Here is a 19868-nt window from a genome sequence, read left to right as displayed (position 1 = left end):
GTTTAGTAATTGTTTCAAAAGAGAATTATATTGAAAGATTCCCGAAACTCGTTTCATAATTTCGAGTGGTTCATTCTAATAACATTTAAAATCTAAAACACTTAATTATTATCAAAATGGGTATTGATATTTCACGAATAAAATCGCTCTCACGCTCCGTAAAATAAATAAACACGCAAGAACGACGACGCATTGTATCGCCCATTACGGTTAACTCATATCGCTTTGAACTCATATCGCTCGAACGGCTTGAAGTCTGGATGATTCGAATCAGAATTGAAGTCGGAATAACTCGAAACGCCGCTTGATTCGAGTTGGCTCATATGAAGTCGGAACAACTCATATCGCCGCTTGATTCGAGTTGGCTCATATGAAGTCGGAACAACTCATATCACCGCTTGATTCGGTTTGAGTCATGAAGTCGAATAACTCATATCGCCGCTTGATTCGGTTTGAGTCATATGAAGTCGGATGATATAGTTAGTCGATGAATGCGGTTAAAGTCACACAAAGACGATTGGAGTTAGCTTGATACATTTAAGCATATTAAAGTAGGGTGGCTCGCATGATTTAATTCATTTATTATTTTTTTATTAGATATTTATTTATTTTTTATATTATTATAATATTGAATTAAATTAAAACATTTTTTTATATTTATATTTATGAAAAATTTTATATTATGAAAAAATTTGTGTTAATCATATTTTATCACAGTAAATATTTCGCGGCTTGATGCGAGTTGATTCGAATCAAGTAAAATCTGAATTCGAATCAAGTCGTTAAAGGCTTGATTCGAATGATTCGAATCACTGATTCGACTTGGCACAATCACTACTATATTTGATTGATGCGTTCATTTTACTGAAGTAAATATATTTTTAGTAATGAAGTGCTGACTACTCGCTCATTGCATCCGCAATCAATCTCTTCTGATAATGATACCTTCGAACAAATTCTGGAGGTAACAAAGTGCCACGACGCAGTAATGGCATATTACTACATGGATGACAATAATAAAGTAAGTATATTTCTAATATATCTCTATAACAATTGTGGAGCAAAATTAACTATTTCTCACTTTCAGATCCAGGTAACTGAAATCTTCGACGTGACTGATTCGGATTCGCCTGCTTTACAATCGCCAGTTGAATGTGAGGCCAATAACCAATTGCAGTTTGATAGCGAGTGCGATAATACAGAATTGACGGGAGATGACAATGATTCTCTCTTAGGTATATTTTTAATTAGTAGTTAAATTTCATAAAAAACAATACAAATCTGAGAACAATATATAGCCAGTCAACCAAACCAGCTAAGATAATGAAAACAATAAAAGTCCTGACATAATTGTTATCAGAAAGTATTTCCAGTTTAACTTTAATTTTTTTTTACAGCTATCGAATACGCTAAAGAAGGCTTCGAGTTCGATTTATCCGATGCGTCAGGAGACGACTTGGACGATTTGCCCACTAGCATATTCAGTGATCCTGAAAGTGAATGGTCTGCAGATCAGTCTAATGAGATTGATTATTCACTGCATAAATCTGATTTAAGACCAGAAAGCGAGCAATCAAATAAAAGAAAAGAAGCACAAAGAAGGAGTTACTATAGTACAGTTATGGAGGTGTAAAAAAAAATTGTTCAGTTAATTTGCTGTGTTAAAATTATCTCAAAAACTATACATAAACAGCAGTATGTAAGATCTCATTTGAGCTGAGCTTGTGATAGCTGAATACTGATGTGCCACTTGTATTGGTTCTTCGTGAAAGCAATTTGTATTTTTTCCACTTCGAACATAAATTCACGATTCATGTAAATATGGTTGTAAAGTGTACAAAATGAAGCAAGTGATTTATAAAAAACTGTTAGTATTTTTAAAATCATCGAACGATCATGCCATTTGAAAACAGTGATAATTTTTGTACCATTCCACAGTGATATTTTTTATATTATCGTATACATCATACTTCTTGCATTAGTTTAATTATTTTTTTAAGTAGACTATTATCAGCATATATATCTATATTAAAAATATCTGTAAATATATTGCCATATGTAATTTGGTGTATATGCATATGTAAAAGAGTATAGGAAATGTTTATAAATACTAAAACCTAGTACATGTTATTTATAACCTGTTATGATTGTGATATTAAGTGAACTAATGATTAAATTTAAAAGAACTGTTAGTTATATTAACAAATAGTTTATTATATACCAAAGTATTTTAAGATTATGATATCTACCCACTAAGTGAGTAATAAATTAAAATATTCTTGTTCTGTGATCCTGATATTTTTTGTATGGTTTGCATCAGGCCTAATTAATGAATATTTAATATATTTGTATTTTTAACTGAGAAATAAATTAATTATAGAAAACTGAAAACTGATTTTTATTTATTTATTTCTATAAGCAAGCCGTAATCAATAAAATAATTAATCAATTGACGTAATAATAATTTGTTTGATGTATTAATTTATAAATCCATGTTTTCTTTTTACTTTTTGTTTCAGAAAAAAACGTGAAAACGTGTATTTTTTTTAGTAAAAATAACGTCTCATTTTCATTTTAAATATTTTATAACATTCGAATGTGTAACTGAAGTAGAACGTTTATTGGGCGTATATTAACATCAAATACATAAAAAAAAATCAGAACAAAGTTTCTGCCTAAAAGTTTGAGTACATTTTTAGTAAAAGAAGAAACAAGTGTTTGCCAAGAATCATTGATTTTTTTTTTCAAAAAATGCGGATTTTTAATTTTATTTTTCAATTTTCGAATAGGTTTGAATTACGTCAAAGATTATCTTTTTTATTTTTTTTTTTGTAATACTATTTTTTTACCATTTTATGATTTAGTTGTTTTAGTTATTATCAACGTAACAAATTATCTAATAAAATGAAAAAATAATGAAATAAAGCATACGAAATAAAAATAATTTATTACTAAATTTATTGCAGTAAAGAATGTTTAAACATGTTTGGAAATATTTGGAACGTTCTTGGAAATGTTTAGAATTTATTTTCCTTTTCAAAATCAGGATATGATAATACAACATTATTAATAGATTTTATTTCCTAAGTATTAATTATTATAAATGTAGCAGAACCTAGTTTGCGAATCTTTCTGATTGCAAAGTCAAATGCAAATAAAAAATGTACTTGAACGAGTAACACAGTTTCTTTTAAATGCATTTGTCTTTATTGAATTAATTAATATTTACGCCTTGATGATAATATACATTTGCATAAGGGAAGGTTGATATTTTTATATCTCAACCTTAGGAGACAACCTTATAACAAATAAGTCGACATATATTCTTTAATACAATTTTGATATTATGTTTATTATGCTATTGTCTAAAATCATTACACGATGAATATGGATTAGGTTGCTAATTAAACTTTGTAGGGTTTGACGATAATTATGTAAACTTTTATCATCAAATTATATATTGTACCTGGCACGCAGGTGAATAAAAAAACCTGTTTAGTAAGCGGGGATGTAGCTCAGTGGTAGAGCGTTCGCTTTGCATGTGAAAGGCCCCGGGTTCGATCCCCGGCATCTCCAAATATTTTATCTCATATCAATTTAGATTTTATATGAAACAAACAAAACAATTTCTACATTATGTTTAGAATATTAATTCCAATTTGTTGCTTTTGTTGCTGAGTGAGATATGAAATGTAATAAAATAATAATCATTAACTATATTTTATTACATTCATATATTATATCACTATAAATATAAAACCATAATTGTTTTAATAATAATTAACTTCCCGTATGGTAAGTTATAGTAATCGAAAAAAGATCGAAAATGAAATTTTTTATATATTCTTACGTTTCAGAGGTTCTGAACATTTTTTAGAAACATGTCTTAGAAAAAATGGATGTGTGTGCGTGTGTTCGGATACAAATTTTCGTCGACAATTTCGGGAACACGGATCAACCAATATGAATAATTCAAAAAACATTCGATTCTTATTGATAAGGAGAAGTGCTGATCAGTTTTTGACAAAGGCAGGCCTGTCCGTTAAAAAGAACCAAAAATGGTAATTCAGCTTTTGAGAGAACAGAGCGTCCGATTTTTAAAGAATTTAATTCTTAGTACGGGAAGTTCCAGCAATTTTCCTTAAGGCACGATGCCATGCACCACTAGTTTCATGATAATTGTCAACAAAGATTTTTATGGTTGTTTTTTAATTATAAAATATATTTTTCTGATGAAAAAAATATAGAAAAATGCTCTTGAACGAGGGACTTGAAGTAATCATTGGTAAATTAAAAATTGCCGCAATACGATTAATTTAAAAAAAGAGTGCGCGTAAGTTTCTTGCGAATTGAAGTAAAACTTATTTGCTACTATACAAGATGGCATTTAAGTAAAAATAAATACGCATCATATAACAATTTTGAATAATATTTATCAGTAATATGGTAACACTTGTGATGCACACATTTATTAGTGTCAACCATTATACACATTTATATAATGATAAATTATAAATTATATATTTGTAATAGCATTAAAAATATGTATAATATTTAAAAACAATAATGTAATTAAAGTCATACTTCAAATATGACATGATCGATTTGTCATTGTAATTAGCATTTAGAAATGAACGTTCATTAGAGAAATGAAGTGATTGTTGATTAATAAATTCTATAATATTCGTTGACATAGTGGATTATGGTAAACAACTTCTAAACAAATATTGTTTTTGCAACTTCACTCATCATGGAATTGTGTTTGAAGAACTTCATGTAATTAAAATTAACATAAGTTCATTGACTGCATGTATTTTTTTTTATTTTTCGCTGGCGATATAATCTCATTCTTTGAACAGCTGTAATATCTGTCTTGTCTAAAAAATATTTTCATTTTAATAACTTCAAAGATTTATAGAAACTACGAATAATACAGAAATAATTTCTATCAATCAACTTACTAATCATTAATCTTATTAATCAATATTTTCTAGGAACAGGGTAAAATATTCTTCTGATTCAGGCATTTTTTATTAAATCAAGATTTGTACCACGATGTAACTTTAAAATGTTTATTTATCTATGCCGATTTCCTTGTTGATATCGGTACGCATACAACGACAGATCTCTATTCACATACACGACGTCTAATCACAATCGACCCGTATCGAAATGATTTCATCGAAAGCGAATGACGCACAGTGTTGGCGTAACGGATTTCCGTTGCATTTGTACAGATTTACACCCTAGTCGCGCCTAAAGAAGTTTTACTTCAATGCGCAAAAGAATCCAATTGTGCTGATGTTCTTGATAAATGCCTTTAAAAATATCTGATTTCTAGTAATTTTGTTAACATTTCTCAATGAGAGAGAAAATAAGCAATATTTTTTTTATTAAATTACTGGAAAAAGTGCATTATGATTAGATCAGAGAAAATAAAAGAAGAAACAATACTATTGAATTACATTTTGCAATTACTATTTATAGATGTTCTTTAGCTTCAATTAGAAATATGCAATCAAGTTAATTGCTGTTTAAAAGCACTTTTGAGACTTAATTTCAATCAGTTTAGAATTGCATATACAAATAAAACTAAGCCAACGCAGGAAGATTATTAACTTCCCGTAGGGCAAGTTATAGTAATCGCAAAAAAATCGAAAATGAAAATTTTTATACATCTTTACGTTTCAGAGGTTTCTGAATATTTTGGCATACCTTAGAAAAAATGGATGTATGTGTGTGTATGTGTGTGCGTGTATATATGTGTGTGCGTGTATATATACTCGTATATGCGTGTGCGGATACAAATTTTCGTCGACGATTTCGGGAACACGGATCAACCGATTTGAATAATTCAAAAAAACATTCGATTCAAATTGATAAGGAGACGTGCTGATTAGTTTTTGGCAAAGGCAGGTCTAGCCGTTCCAAAGATACGGGGCAAAAAGTGCCAAAAATGGTAACTCGGTTTTTAAGAGAACGGAGCGTCCGATTTTAATAATTTAATAATAATAGTCAATACAAGTAAAAACAAAACATTTTACTTGTATTGACAAGATGAAGAATTGATCAAATTTTCACGAAGGCACGTCTAGCGCTTTCGGAGATCTAGTAAAAAAAGTAAAAATAAATGCCATATGGCGGTCAAAAGTGATCATTAGACATATGCACACTTACGCGCTTCGATATTTTGTCTCTATGCAGTTAAAGCAAATATGCTTTTGTCTCTATGCAAAAAAAGTTCAGAATTTCCAAAATATTTCAAATAAATTTTTCTTCAAAAAATCGTTTTTTGTTTAAAAAAAAGTAATTTTTGTCAAAAATTTATAGTTTCTCAAAAATCTAATTTTTTCAGAGTAATTTTTTTTCAAAAATGTTAATCTTTTTAAAAAAATAATTTTTAGTACGGAAAGTTCCAGCAATTTGCCTTAAGGCACGATGCCATGCGCCCCACTAGTTTTATTATGTATATGCAAAATATGCCACATACCAGAAATCCTAAAAAGTTATTGGAAATGTAATACTTTGATTTCTATCCAATTGAGGTAAATATTTTATAACACCAGGAATAAATTTTTGAAAATTACTATTTATTTTGTAATCATTAATATCTCTCATTACAGATATGAGCCGGTGCCGGTGATAGTTCTGATTATTGGATTTGAAAATGTTTGTCAGTCGTCTGATAATGTGTAAGCCGGTGTTGTCGAGACGTCTTTAAATAACTTATATGAAGCAAATGCACGACGATGATTGTGATTATATTATGATTGAATTGTTGGTAGATAAATCGCTTGTAAACAAACCATATATATTCCTTTAAGTGACGCTAACCGAAAATAGTAAATTTTATCAGAAAACGGTGTCGCGGCTATGATGCGGACCATATTTACGAACTGTACTGTGGTCTTGGTGGATCAGTGATGTTCTAGTCATAAAGAAATATGCATCGGTAGAATATTTTAAGTTTTTGTGAATAATAAGTTATCGAGAATCTTCAGAAACAATGGCAGCAGGTATTTATTAATATTTAATAAATTTATATTGAAAAATTAAAAACGTGGCGTGCAGAAGAAAGCTAAGGCTTCATTTGAATTTAACGTTTATACACCATCTTAGTGCTACTCTATGTTGTTCTTGTTTTTTCAGTAAATTATAATATTTATATAAAATCACATTATATTAAATATAACTATTTTTTCATTAATATAATTTCATTTTATTTTTATTATATTTATAGTTTTTTTTGCATGGTGATATGAATCCTTCAAAGGCATTTGATCAAGCATCATTGCTATATGAGAAAAATTCATTTTCTAGTAAAAAAAATAAAGAGTGTTACTAATTAAATGTATTTGTTTAAATTTGATTCAAGTATTTGAAATATTGTACATTTTAAATTATTATTATTGTTATTATTATTTTTTTTTCTTATAATTACAATCTGTCTAAATTGAAAGACATTGAGTAATTAGTTTGACAAATAACATAAAATTTTAAAAGGAAAACCCAGTGGTTCACCTTTTTATTAATGCACTAAATTATATCTGAATTAATTTTTTTTTTAATTATTTAACATTATTTTATGAATAGTTTTTATCAAGCAAGGTCTCAATTTAACCACAATTATTAAAGGTTTCCAATAGCGGAATTTTTGTTGATTCCATTCTGATAACATTTTTCAATAAATTAAGTTTAAAATACCACAATTAGAATTTATATTTAAGTATCATAATTACAATTTAAAAAAAAGTATTTTTAAGACAACAAATTTCTATTTTCGCGTAAAAACAAAACTGTCAACAGAGTCATGCTATAATTTGCAAGCACGTACTGGAAACTACAACTGAAATTAGCCTATTTCTATTATAAAAAGTTTTTAAAATGCAAAAAAGTATTCCAAATATCTTAATATTATTCATACAGCTCACTAATTAGCATAAGTCCTTATTAATAATGGTCTTGAAAAATAATGAATTCAAAAGCAAATATTATCAAATTCGAATTTTACATATTACGACTTATTTATGGAACACAATTATAATTAATACTAGGGCTTAAATTCACAGCTATACTAATATGATATGTTTACACCAACTGAAGACATTATCAGGCTCTTGTTCAAATAGAAACACACGCAGATGAAACTCACACTTATTTATATAGATACTCTACATTGGCATATAATCGGTGATTATTTTTTTATTAACTTAAAAAAATCTGATCGAGAAGTGAGAATTTTTTACATATTTAGAAATATACCTAGTGGGGTTTCCTTTTATGAAAAAATCGAGATTTAAAATTTCAGTTATGAGAATCTTCCTTTCGGGGTGGAAGCTATTCATTCGCTCCTAGCTCTACAATTTTTTGGAAATATTAAATTTAAATCTCTATACAACTATTTATTTAAAAAAAAATTAATTGTTTATTTTGAAATGCGTGAATAATTTTCTAGAGAAAGATTCTATAAAAACTAGAATGGATTTACACGATTTATTTTATTTAGACTTCACACGCCTAGATTATTTTCTCAGCACCTAAGACTTACTGTTAGTGTTTCCTTTTCCAACATTTTTTTGGAATTTTTTAATTTTACTGAATTATTTAAGTTAATTATATTGATGCATAATATATATTATAATAAACTAAGTATGTAGTGGATTTATATCAGTGCTTTCTTTTAGAGAAAATGACATTATTTTCTTTTCCAATATTTTGTAAAAAATTTTAACAATTTTACATTTTATATATTCAAAAAATTAAAGTTTTGAACTTTCCGTAGGGTAAGTTATAGTAATCACAAAAAATCAAAAATTAAAATTTTTAATATCTTTACGTTTCAGACGTTTCTGAATATTTATACCTTATTGTTAGAGAAAATGAATGTACGTGTGTGTGTGTTTGAATACAAATTTTGTCGACGATTTCGGGAACAAGATTCAATCGATTTCAATGATTCAGAAAACATTCGATTCCTATTGATAAGGAAACGTGCTGAATAGTTTTTGACAGAGACAGGTCTAGCCGTTTTGAAGATACGGGACAAAAAGTGCCAAAAACGATTCTAATAAATCAAAAAACATTTTACTTGTATTGACGGCAGAAGGCAGGTCTAGCAGTTTCAGAGATTTAGTTTAATTATTATGTCAATGCATATAGTATATTATAACAGCTAAGTATGTATGTAGATTTGAATCAGTGTTTACTTATGAAAAAAATCAATTATTTATGAAAAGTTATGATGTTTATTAAATTTTAGTAACAAAATGGATTTAGACATATCAAAGTCAATTCTTATTTTTGATACTATAGATTTTTGTTCTACTATTATTACTATTATATTTTTTTGGCTTATGTTGATATTCCTATAATACTCTAAAATTTGAAATCTTATCCTTTTCACATGTTTATATATAATTTTTATTTCATATAAAATATAGTAAATACAGCAATATTTACAACCTGTTATATTAAATTAAAAAGTTTAAACTTTCCTACATTTTTTTCCTAAAATAAAGTAAAAAAATATGAATACGAGTTTAGTTATTAAATATTTTTGAATTATAGGTTTTGTCAATTTAAGTTATTTTATCAGAACGAAGAAAAATTGAAAGTGAGCTTGTAAAAGTAAAAATTAAGGAAATATTATTATATTAGAAAGTATGTTTAAATATTTTTTGCTAACTTTACTGCGTTATTTATAACACCAAAAAATATAAACAGGATTTCAGAAAAATTTAAGCAAATAATTTTTTGGTCGTACATGAAAATTTAACTCAATTTAATTGAGTGGGTCCTAGAGGAGGCCCTGGAGGTAATCAACTCGATTCAGGGAGGAATAGTGTGAGAAATTTCCCAAATACAATAAATAGAAAACACTAAAAATATTTAGAAAGTATGGCTAAATATTATTAGATAAATGTTTATGTTTTTATTGAAATATTACTACATATTTAATGATAAATTTAAAAACGATTTAACAAAATTTTGACAGATTATTTGGTCGTAGACAAAATCTTAGCTGTTCGCAAAATTCAGCAATTTAACTTTTACAAAGCGTACAGATAATGAAAAACAGTATTTTACTCGTTGTTTATGCGTATATCTGATAAAAATTTCTAAAACCAACTATTTTTCAAATGCATCCCAATTAAAAAAAAATTGAAGTTAAATACAAAACTATTTCTAAAAATTACAAATGCAATGACTTAGAATTGAAAGATCTATGAATTGGTGGACACTATTAGATTAATGCATAATCTATCATTTCGGCTGAATAAACTAAATGCAAGATAACTTAATTCAATTACCTAGAATAGCAACAGTCAAAGGCGGATAATCTAAATAGATCAAAAGTGTACATGGCATTTATATAATATACGTCACCTTGTCAACCATAAATAAATCTTTTATATCTTGAGCTCCAACTGTTGCCTTTTGAGCGACAATACGAGCATTCAATTATCAAATTTTTATGTTACTTCATAGTGGCATTAAAATTTAAACATGATAAAATGTTAATCTTCTAATGATAATAAAAAAATCAATGAATAATGCGGTATTACAGAAACGTACGTGAGGTTTGACTCATAATAGGAAGTGTTTTCGCATAAAGGTGAAATTAAAGGTCGAAGATTAAGAATAGTTGACAATTTAAGACCTTTTTAGAAATTGTGGAAGTTAAAGTTTTGTATATTTTGTAAATAACTATTAAAATTTTATTATTTCATGAAAGTTCAGTATCATGAGAAAAACGTATGAGTAATAAGTTTTTGTGTGCCATGTCGGCTGAAGAGTTTTTGCAACTAAACGAACTTACAAATCTGAAATTTAACATTTTGCAAAAATCTTTATCATAAAAGCGATGGAACTCTATTCATACGAAAATTTGGATGAATAGAGCAATAAAGAACACTGTTTTTTATACACAAACTTTTATATTCTGCACTCAAGGTGCATATTTAAGATTTTTGAAGAAAAATTAATGAGAAACAATATTATAATTTAAATAGAAATTGATATAAACCTTTGAACACTAACAAGAAAATAAAGGAACCTAAAAATTTATATTTTTAACTTCCCGTAAGATAAGTTATTGTAATCGTCCAAAAATCAAAATTAAATTTTTTTGCAAATTTTTACGTTTCAGAGGTTTCAGTATTGACGAAACAATTATTTTTGGGTAAAGAATTTTTTTTGTTTCATTTTTTTTAATTTTCAAAAAAAAGTTTTTTTTGAATATCGAAAATAATTCGTATTTTAATTTTCAATTTACTTGAGATAAATAATTTTAACTTTGTTTATATAATTCATTTAAGATTATGATAAAACTATGGAAACAGGTCCTTCGTTCCTGTATTTCATTACGGAAAGTTCCAGAAATTTGCCTTAAGGCACGATGCCGTACACCACTAGTTATATTTTTCATTGGTCAATCAAATATTGGAGAAAAATATATATGACATTCGAATAGACATTTTTTTTAAATAAATAAATTGTTTTTGAAGAAAGAAGGTCATTAGTTCAGATTATATATAATTATTATATATAATTTATTGAAACAATATTGAAATTTTTTATAATTTTGCAATAGTACCATCCCTGGACATTACATTTCTATAGACAAACGCAGAAATGATTGATTGTACATATGCATATATGTATGTACATATATGTATGTATATAATGCATATAAGTAATTAGTTAATCATTGCAATTAAATATTATCTTATACTTGTATACATATTATTTGTTCGAGTATAATTAATAATTTATTATGACGTTTTCATATGATATATCTCTGCAAATACAATGAATTCAGAGTATTCCGGTTAAGCAGTAATCATTTTTTTGCAACTAATATGTTATTATTAGATACATAATAAATATTCACAATAATAATGCGCACTTAGCATTTCCTTAGACCATTTGATCTTAATGGTAATAGCTGATATCTATAATTATATTTTCTTATTACATTTGCTCTTCGAGATGAATAACTGCTATTATACTCTTATCAATTAATTAATGGGATTTTCACTTCAAAGTTATGTTTTTTTTTACTGGCTATTAAACAAACGAGAAGTTCTTTGTAATCAGATTCTTGCGCAAATATAAAGATTACAATTTTTATTATATGCTTATTCTGTTTGCTTAACACGTTTCGGAAAATTTAAAAATTTATTACATAAAAGCTATTAATATTGGTGATATTATGAATACCTTTTTGTTACTTTTATCGTACGATTTTGGGATTAAGTTAAATTGAAAAGGCAATTTTACATTGATTATTTGCTAAGCTTCAGAGATAAAACAGATTCAATATCGGTCTTTAACAGGTGTTTTTGACAATTTTATCGCCAAATATTTATTGTATTAAGAATGTCTATTTGATTTTTATGACCATACCGATGGAAGTAATAAAAACATGTATAGATTTGGAAACATGTTAACAATGTATAAAATATGAAATTTTCATTCTTCAGATAATAATAACATTCCTATGATTTGAAATATTTAATAAGATTTTTTCATTGTACTTGGATCACTTATAAGATTTAGTATAAAAAATTTGGATATGTTTATGGCAGCTCAAGCCACAACTCAAGTTAAAGTTGGTTGATAACCAAAGTGGAAACTAAACATAAAAATAACCTATATTCACGCTGTGTAAATTCAGAAAATTATAATTTTTTCACTTTGTCACAAAAATTGAACAACATGCTGTATTGCTATATATTTCGTATGAGATTTACTAAAACAATTTTTTCTATTTATTATAATTTTATTTTTAAATATTTTAGGCAGCACGATATTTAGTGCAAGACAAGTGCTGTGGTGTATGGTGTTCTGCGGATTCGCCGTTAACTATATGATAAGAATTAATTTAAATATAGCAATAGTGTCTATGGTCAGGCATCGATCTTTAGTTGTGGTCAATGAAACAATTAATGAAAAATTAGTTTTGGATTCTGGGGCGGAAAATGTTTCGGAAAGTTCATCCAGCACCCAAGCGCTGGACCAAGCGAGATCTATCAGGAGGTAAGTGAAACTAATTTTTGAATCATTTGCAATTTTCTATAAGTAAATTTTTGGTTATTGATTTTAATAAAACAGTCTTAATTATTTGCGTCTAAGTAAGTAAATCTAGTTAACTCATTTCTATTTGAAAGCGACTGAAAAATTAATGTCATATTCAGAACGAAATCAATTTTTGCAAAATCTTTGAATGGTAAATATTTCAATAATGATGATGTTTTTTGCTAATAACGTCTAACTAATTAAATCTAGTTAATTCATCTCTATTTTAAAAGAACGGAATCAATTTTTGCTAAATTCTTTGAATGGTAAAAATTTCAAGAGTGATGATGTTTTTTGTTAATGACGATTAACTAATTAAATCTAGTTAATTCATCTCTATTTAATGAAAAATTAGTGTTATATTTGAAACAAAATCAATTTTAACTTTCCGTAGGGTAAGTTATAGTAATCGCAAAAAAAATCGAAAATTAAAATTTTATATATCTTTACATTTCAAAGGACTTGAACATTTTGGCTACCTTGGAAAAAATGGATTTATGTGTGTGTGTGTGTGTGTGTGTGTGTGCGGATACAAATTTTCGTCGACGATTTCGGGAACACCGATCAACCGATTTGAATGATTTAAAAAACATTCGATTCGTATTGATAAGGAAACGTGCTGATTAGTTTTTTGCAAATGCAAGTCTATCCGTTCCGAAGATACGGGACAAAAAGTACCAAAAATTCAGTTTTTAAGAGAACGGAGCGTCCGATTTTAATAATTCAAAAAACATTTTACTTGTATTGATAAGATGAAGAACTGATTAAATTTTGGAAAAGCAGGTTCAGCGGTAAGGACTCTCAATAAAAATAAGTTTAAAAAATGGCATTTGGCGGTCAAAAATGTTTATTAGACATATGCACATCAAATTATCAGATATTTTATAGAGATTTTAATAATGTGTACACATTTCGTGTAATTTTTGTTTTGGGTTGCGTACCAAGATTTTTAATTATGGTACGGGAAGTTCCAGCAATTTGCCTTAAAGCACGATGCCATGCATCCCACTAGTGACAAAATTCTTTGAATGGTAAAAATTTTAATAATGATAATGCTTTTTGCTGATAACGTCTAACTAATTAAGTCTAGTCAATCCATTATATTTTGGAAGCAAAGCAAGAAATCAATTTCTTCAATATTCTTTAAATTGTAAAATTTTGATAATATTTTTTACTAATAACATCTAACAATTAAATCTAGTTAACTCATCTCTATTTTGAAAGCGACTGAAAAATTATTATATTTAAAACAAATAAAGGTTTGCAAAATTCTTTGAATGGTAAAAATTTCAATAATGATAATGTTTTTTTGCTAATAACGTCTAACTAATTAAATTTAGTTAATCATCTCTATTTTGAAAGCGACTGAAAAATTAAAGATATATTTGAAACAAAATCAATTTTTGCAAAATATTTTGATTGGAAAAAATTTCAATGATGATGATTTTTGCTAATAAAAATCAGAAAGATTTTTGAACGTGGGATTATGATGTTGCCTGAAAGAAAGGTCATTACAAAAAGGACAATACATTTCAGAATAAAGTTTTTAGGTTCTGTCAGAAACTTGTCTTTGATTTTATAAAAAAAACTCGCAATTATTTAGTGTCAATTAAAATATGTGTGTGTGTTTTGTTAATAAAAATACATACATTTACATAAAAAATGTGAAAATGCTACCTTATTATTATATATTCATAACATATTTCGACCAAAATATGTAATTCGAAGACATTCCGAAAATGTGAAAAGGCATCTAATTTTATATTCATCAACTTCTTTTCGACCAAGATATGTATTTCGAAAATATGTACTCCACTACTGAACGCCAAAATTATAAAATAATCATTAAAAAATTGTTTCCACTTATCATAAAAATCCGAAGCTGTCTGTTCAATTTTATGTATGATTATAAAATTTTCATGTAATAAAATTAATCAATATTCTGTGCCAGTCATGTAAATTGTAAGAAATTTAAAAACAGCCAGTAGTAGTACAAGTTGCTAATTATTGCCATTATATATTTTATCTGATATTTTCTAGTAAACGTGACGGTGTAGTGTAGTCCTATTATATGTCAATAATCTATATCAACATCGTGGCAAAACGTTTGTTAATATTTATTTTTCATCACATGGATTTAAAAATTTCAAAGCAAAATTCAAAAGATGATGTTTTAGTTAGTAAATATCGGCGTAATACTCTTGTCATGTGCATTGCTCGGTTATCATAAACAAACAATCGAACACTTGTTTACATTCTTAGAGATTAAATTAATTGGTAATTGTGATTATGCGTAGAACATTTAATGGATATCACGTCAAATTTTAAATTAGAAGAAATGTAATTATGAAATCATATTTGATTGGAAATGAAGCTGGTTCACTCTACTTTCCTATCTTTAATTTGAGTCATTTTGAAATTTGATTACGTCTTCTCATGTGCGTAATATGGGAGTTATAGATATCAGGAGCAAAGATTTTCTGTATTCCTATCTTTGTATCTATTAACTGATTGAATTTTGCTCAATCTGAGAAAGATCTCTATTAAATAAAAGCCAATCCAAGATAGTCGATGCTAAGAATGAAACATTATTGTTTTCTAGTATTATTTTTGAAAATTTGTATTAAATCGTGAAAATTTGTATTAGTTCTTGACTTTGAGTGTATTGATGTTGGTGACCTGATAGCTTCTCGTGATGTTTATTGACATGTTTCATGACGAGTTCATTAATTGTTTTAATTTGCAGGTCCTTTTGTAGTGTAATATTTCAGATTGCTTTCTTTGAATTATTATATTATGTATAACTTTCAAGCCCATAGTTCTATCCATTACGTCCAAATGGGGTAATTAAATTCGAATTTAAGCTTAGTAACCATTACAGCACTTTGAATTTTTTATTGATCTGCTAGCATTTTATCTTCATATGTATAGTACAATTTAGTCTTCCTAGAGACTTGATTTTGTTATTCATTGGTATCTCTATAATAGATATTTATTTTCACCCTTGGACATTTTCTTGTCTTGACAGTCTTGAATTTCTATTATAAAATTAATATGAGTGGATTTGGTGAGGTAATATGAGAGGATTGGTTTCATTTATTCTTATTTTCCATTAATTAACTTCCCATATGATTAGTTATAGTCATTGCAAAAAAATCGAAAATGAAAATTTTTATATATCTTTACGTTTCAAAGGTTTCTGAACATTTTGGTATACCTTAGAAAAAATGGATGTATGTATGTGTTTGGTATGTGTGTGTATGTGTGCGGATACAAATTTTCGTCGACGATTTCGGGAACACGTTTCAACCGATTTCAATTATTAAAAAAACATTCGATTCCTATTGATAAGGAGACGTGCTGATTAGTTTTTGGCAAAGGCAGGTCTAGCCATTTTGAAGATACGGGACAAAAAGTGCCAAAAACGGCACGGTAATTCAAAAAACATTTTACTTGTGTTGCCAAGATAAAGAACTGACTAAATTTTTGGGAAGGCAGATCTAACGGTTTCGGAGATCTAGTAAAAAAAGTAAAAAAAATGCCATTTGGCAGTCAAAAATAATCATTAGACATATGCACATCAAATTATCAGATATTTTATGGAGATTTAAATAATTTACATTTTGTTTACATTTTTATGGGTTCTGTAACATCGTTTGTCTGTTAGACGGCGACGCGGCGTTTACGCGTTTCGATATTGCGTCTCTATGCAGCTAAAGCAGTGCGATTGCTTTAAAAAAAAGTTCAAAATTTCCAAAATATTTCAAACTAAAGAAAACAATTTTTTCCAAAAGTTTTTTTTCCAAAAAAGTAATTTTTTTTCAAAAATTTAAAATTTTCAAAAATCTATTTTTTTTTCAAGGATTAAATCATATTTAATCTTTCTTTAAAAATTTAATTTTTGGTACAAAAAGTTCCATCAATTTGCCCTAAGGCACGATGCCATACACCACTAGTTATTTTTAACTTTCTAGAGCTTGCCCATAGTTCTATCACAAACGTCCAAATGGGGTAATTATTGTCTTATATATTAATATTTTATCGTCATAGGAATTTTTGCCAAGTAATCAAAAAAGCACTTAAATTTTTTATAGAGCAGTTTGCGTTTCATCCTATATGTATATTTCAATTCAGTCCTTTTTAAAGATGAATTCCAAGATACTTGACTTGGTCATTCTTTGGTAGGAATAGGATATTATTTATTTTCACCTTTGGACAATATAAAGTTCTTGTTATAAAAGTTTTATGACTCTGATTATTTTTCATTACATACAATATAAATATAATTTGCATAATTATTTCCTCTTTAGGAAGATGGTTTCATCTGGGACGAATACCAGCAAGGGTTAATTTTAGGGGCATTTTTTGGCTCCACTGGATCACTCAAGTACCAGGAGGAATTTTGGCTAGAAAATATGGTACTAAACTGGTGTTTGGTTTGTCGAATTTTCTAGGTTGCTTATTTTGCTTCATCACGCCACTATCGGCGTATATGAATTATCAAGCACTTATATTCCTCCGAGTAATTCAGGGCATTGTTTGCGTAAGTATATTTGAAGTACATAATTGCTGATGTGAATAATTAAAAAAAGATAATTTGATATAGGAAAAATCCATTATAATACATCTACAAATTCTTGTTATGAATTTGTTGTTGTTATAAGATTGTTTTCATTTTATATATTTAACTGCATTTAACTGGAGACGTTACTACTAATTTTAAATATTAAATTTAGTAGTTTTATATTAAACCTCTTGAATTTCATGTTAATGTAGAAAAAAAATTGCTGCAAATAAGCATATATAAATGCAAACCATTAGATTTTTTTTATTTTCGTCAAACTACAACTGCCTGTAAAGGCAGTAATTTTTGTGACTAAGATATTAAATAAGATTTTAAAATACTACCCATTGGTAGTATTTCAAGTTCCATTAGAAAATATGTATAATTATTATGCTTTTAGGGTTTTGCTTGGCCATCAATGCACAATATGACCGCACTATGGATACCTCCAAATGAAAGAAGCAAATTCGTGACAGCTTACTTAGGTCAGCAATTTAAAAAATATGTACTACGTAATTGCTGTTGAAATTATTCTGCAAACTTTGTGGAAAAAGTACGGAGATTTTCAAATTTAAGAAAACCAGTAAAATTAAATAATTGATTGATATAATTAATAAATTTAAAAAAAAATCACTTGTAGTTTAAAGCTTGACAGTTGATTTCAAAAATTTATTATATTTTCCAGAAGAAAATATCTCAATTTTCTATTTTTTTGCCATTTGTTTGCACAGATTAGTTTCTTAAATGTATGTTCTACAAACATTTATTTAACTATATTATTCAACATGTATTCTAAATCTGAATAACACAATTATAGGAAGTTCTGTCGGAGCTGCTCTGACATTTCCCTTGTGCGGATACATCATATCCTGGTGGAACTGGGAAGGAGTATTCTATGTCACAGGAATGATTGGGACATTCTGGTTCATTTGCTGGTGGCTTCTGATTTTCGATTCACCAGCTCAACATCCACGCATCGGGTGGAAGAGAAGGAATGCATAGAGAAGAGCTTGGGAGAATCAATCACTAAAAAACCAGTGAGGAATTAGTATTATATAATATAGTAAAATTATTGCTAATTTAGCAAAAATCTGGCCAATAGTTCAGAACTTCTTTAGATGAATTGTAAAAGAAAATGATTTATCAGCAATCAACATGTACAAATATACTTAATTTTAATTATTCAATATAATTGACACACGTTTAAAACTACACATTAAATATAGTAGTTTCAAAATTATATTCTTGTAGAAAAATATCAAAACTTAAAGAACTACATAATGATGAATCGACCAAGAAACTGCAAAAATGCGAAAACAGACACATTTTTGCTACAAAAACCATCAAAGCATAGTATTTTGAATACATATGTGTATTCTAATATAATATAATAACTATATATAGTTAAAATATTAGGTAAAACGAAAAGAAACATATAAATTTTCTTTTCGTTTTAGCTTTTATTAACTTCCCGTAGGTTAAGTTATAGTAATCACAAAAAATCAAAATGAAAATTTTTATATATTTTTACGTTTGAGAGGTTTCTGAAAATTTCGGCCTACCTTAGAAAAAATGGATGTATGTATGAGTGTGTGTGTGTGTGTGCGTGTGTATGTATGTGCGGATACAATTTTCGTCGGCGATTTCGGGAACACGGATCAACAGATTCAAATGATTCAAAAAACATTCGATTCCTCTTGATAAGGAGGCGTGTTGATTGGTTTTTAGCAAAGGCAGGTCTAGCCGTTTCGAAGATATGGGGCAAAAAGTGCCAAAAATGGTATTTGAGTTTTTGAGATAACGCAGCGTACGATTTAAATAATTCAAAAAACATTTTATTTGTCTTGACAAAATAAAGTACCATTTAAATTTTTGCAAAGGCAGGTCTAGCGGTTTCCAAGATCGAGTGAAAAAAGTAAAAAAATGCCATTTAGCGGGCAAGTAAAAATGATCATTAGACATATGCACAACAAATTATGAGATATTTTAATAATAAGTTTGCATTATGTTTACATTTATATGGGTTCCATACCAATGTTTATCCATAAGACTGCGATGCGGCGCTTATGCGCTTTGATGTTTCTTCTGAAAAAGTATAAAGAGAATTATGAGTTTTTTAAAAAAAAAACAAGTTTTCCAAAAATTCATTTTTTTAATTTCAAAAGCCTCATTTTTTTAAATTTTTCAAAAAAAAAATAGATTTGAAAAAAAAAAAAATCTTTAC

At 27.7% G+C, this 19868-nt stretch overlaps 1 protein-coding gene and 1 non-coding gene across 2 annotated transcripts in view; one reads left to right on the top strand and one right to left on the bottom strand.

The window, feature by feature from the left end:
- LOC113376990 (patatin-like phospholipase domain-containing protein 2) overlaps positions 1-19868 on the bottom strand; it is an 85991-nt gene that overhangs the window by 11508 nt on the left and 54615 nt on the right. The window lies entirely within an intron of this gene.
- Trnaa-ugc lies at positions 3505-3576 on the top strand. The gene has a single exon. It is a non-coding gene; the product is annotated as a tRNA-Ala (tRNA).

This window comes from Ctenocephalides felis, unplaced genomic scaffold, assembly GCF_003426905.1.
Source record: "Ctenocephalides felis isolate EL2017-DRISC unplaced genomic scaffold, ASM342690v1 CF-g0.4_SCAFFOLD_01886, whole genome shotgun sequence".
In the NCBI taxonomy this organism is placed as follows: Eukaryota; Metazoa; Arthropoda; class Insecta; order Siphonaptera; family Pulicidae; genus Ctenocephalides; species Ctenocephalides felis.
This window is presented reverse-complemented; position numbering and strand designations above follow the sequence as displayed.